The following is a 3,394-nucleotide window of genomic DNA, read 5'->3' as shown; positions in this document are numbered from 1 at the left end:
CTCTTGAGCTAGCCCTTTGCCTAGAGCTCGAGTTCGTAAAGATATTCAGCGATTCGCAGCTAGTGGTCGGACAGATTGAAGGATCATTTGAAAGGAAAGAGGAGAAAATGAGTTTGTACTGTATGAAGGTTCAGGATCTTCAACGAAAATTCAAGAGCTGTGAAATTACAAAAATTGCTCGAAAGGACAACGGAAAAGCCGACGCATTGTCCAGGCTTGTGTTCATCGGGGTAGACGGTCTTGATAGAACAGTTCACATTAAAATCATCACAGAACCCAGCATTAGTCAAATATTCGACATCATGGACATTGACAACGAACCATCCTGGATGGACCCAATCATAGAATTCATCACGAATGGAAATCTACCAAGCGATGCCAGGTTGGCTAGAAGCATCAGAGCCCGAGCTCCTAGGTACTGTATGATCAGCGGTGTCCTCTTTCGCAGAAGTATTACTCTTCCATACCTAAGGTGCCTCAGGCCATCAGAATCATCCCAGGCCCTTGCTGAAGTTCATGAAGGTGTGTGCGGGAATCATCAAGGAGCCAGGGCCTTGGCCTTTAAACTCGTACGATATGGATACTACTGGCCAGCTATGAAAAAAGACGCCTCAGAATATGTTAAGAGATGTGATAGGTGCCAGAGGTTTGGTAATGTTATCCACTCACCAGCCGAAGACCTCACCAACATTAACTGTTCGGCCCCGTTTGAACAATGGGGAGTTGACATCCTCGGCCCCTTTCCTGTGGCAAGAGGTCAATTAAAATTTGTTGCTGTAGCAGTAGAATACTTTACAAAATGGGTAGAGACCGAGGCTCTCGCCACAATATCGGAGCCCAAGCTAAGAGCCTTCGCTTGGAGGTCTATCATTTGCAGGTTTGGGATACCGAAGGTCCTCATCACCGACAATGGCAGGTAATTTGACAACCAATAGTTTAGAAACTTTTGCTCAAACCTTGGGATTGATCACCGTCTGACATCAGTTTCGCATCCTCAAAGCAACGGTCTGGCCGAGGTAACAAATCGAATCATATTGCAAGACCTCCGAACAAGAATAAGCGATGCTAGGGGTTCTTGGTCCGACGAGCTGCCTTCTATACTTTGGACGTATAGAACAACTCACAGGACAACCACAGGAGAAACCCCTTTTATGTTAGCCTATGGCATTGAAGCAATGGTCCCAGTGGAAATTAGACTGCCAAGCCATAGGAGGCTCGTGCTAGAAACCTCGGACTATACAACTGAACATCTTGATCTCTTGGAAGAAGTACGGGAGCAAGCCGCTATAAAAGTGGCCTCTTACCAAACTAAGACAGCAAAATATTTTAATAGCAAAGTCAAGGCTCGGAGGTTCAGAGTAGGCGATTTGGTCTTGAGGAGGGCCGAAGCAGCAGGCCACCCCCCAAGGAAGCTCGGGCCCATCTGGGAAGGGCCCTTTGAGGTCATACGACAGGTTCGCAAAGGAGCATACAGCCTAAGAGACACTTCGGGTAGACCTCTTCCGAGGCCCTGGAATGCCGACAATCTGAAAATATATTACAAGTAAAATTCCCGATGCCTTTGAGGAGATTTTCTTTTTCTGCATTTTATTTCTAGTTTTGCGGGCCTGCGTGCCCATGCATGTTTTCCGTTCTCTTTTGTAATGAACTACGTTCGGCTTGATCCCATTTGGGTACGTAGGCAGCTTGGATGCATTATAAATCCAAGTCCAGTCCAAACAATTAATAAGTCCAAACCCCGGGTATGACGACCCGATAGTTTGCTTTGCGTCCGGCAAGCCGTCTAAAGCCTTGCCCTCGAGCAAGCCCCTTTAAGCCTTGTCCTTGACAAGCCAATGTAAGCCTTGTCCTCGAGCAAGCCCCTTTAAGCCTTGGCCTCGAGCAAGCCGTCTAAAGCCTTGCCTCGAGCAAGCACCAAAATCTTGGAGCTCATAATCAGCACATCAAAATAGTGCAGCACAAGTATAAATACCGAGGACATATATCCCGACCATATATCCTTGTATTTTCGTCCAAGCCTGAAAATAAAAGCTCGGGATAAACTCATGTGCAAAGGTCGGTCACAATTATTCCTACTCCTCGGGGACGACCATCCCTTGAACTTAATCCTCGAGTGTTAAGTGTGTAGAAAACTATACTGTCCTCGGCATTATCACTTGTTTAAAAATTGAGTTATTCTCAATCGTCGAGATGATTAATTAGTCGTCGAAAATAATTAATCTTCTTTACTCGTCGAGGTAACTTGTCTATGTGCTCGGGGTTCACACTTGGATGTTCCAAGATAATTTTACTATCTAGTCCTCGTGGTAACTTGCTTAATGCTCGGGGTCAACAATGATGTTCCCAAATAATTTTACAGTTTGAGTCCCTGGGATGAATTTGTGTTCGTTATAATATTCACGAATTATGTCCTCGAGGTGTTTCACTACTCTAGGCGTCGAGTAACCATCTAACCTCGGGCTATTTGAATGATCGAGATACATTGACACAGCAGAAGGAAAATACTTCATCGAGTAAAATACATGTTCAAATTACAAAACGGAAGGGCTATCATCATACAAAAAACAAACAAAAACTAATCTAAGTCCTCGGCCCTTTCTCCCGAGGCTGTGCTCCCCTGCTCCTCCACCGCGTCCTCGCCGTCAACATCGACCTCTTGGTCCTCGACGGTTTCCTCGGACTCTGACAGCTCGAGAGTATCAGCAATCTCGGGGATGTGCTTTAGATCCTCGGGATTAGCATCGGGCTTCGATCTCAAAAATGCCCGAGCTTCCTTGAAGGCATGGAAGTACGAGCCTATGGCATACTCTCCCTTGAGGCCGTTAAACTCCTCGGACATTTTAAAGTCCTCAATCGCGACCCCTCGAGCTTCAGCCAGGCGAGCCTCAAAATCAACCTTCAAACGCTCGATCTCGAGCTTTAAACCTTCAGCCTCGCCCTTAGCAGTTCCAGCCTCTTCTCGAGCTCTATGGGCATCATTTTTGAATCCTCGAGCTCCTTCCGGAGAAGAAACCGTTCAGCCTCCAAGTCGGCTATCCTCTTCTCCAGTGCTCGAGAAGAGTCCTCGAGTTCAGTGGTCTTTTGGGCCTCATCTTTCCCCTTCAGAGAAAGGCCTCGGGCAATGCTCAAAGCCTACAACATATAAACCCGAGCTTAAAATAATCACAGTGTTTAAACCTTTTTAAACCTTGTATTTTAAACAAAGTAGAATGGGCGAGCTTACCTTCAGAGTAAGAGATTCCAAAGCCTTCATGCCCTCATCAAAACCGAGGTCCTTCCTGTACTTGTCCACGATGCTTGACACCAGAGGACACCAGTCAGGATCCTGATTTTGGAAAGAGGGCATAGGTCGAACCTCATCCTCGAGGTCAACAACCTCGGGAGTACTCCTTGG

This window comes from Olea europaea, chromosome 11 (genome assembly GCF_002742605.1).
Source record: "Olea europaea var. sylvestris chromosome 11, O_europaea_v1, whole genome shotgun sequence".
Lineage (NCBI taxonomy): Eukaryota > Viridiplantae > Streptophyta > Magnoliopsida > Lamiales > Oleaceae > Olea > Olea europaea.
This window is presented reverse-complemented; position numbering follows the sequence as displayed.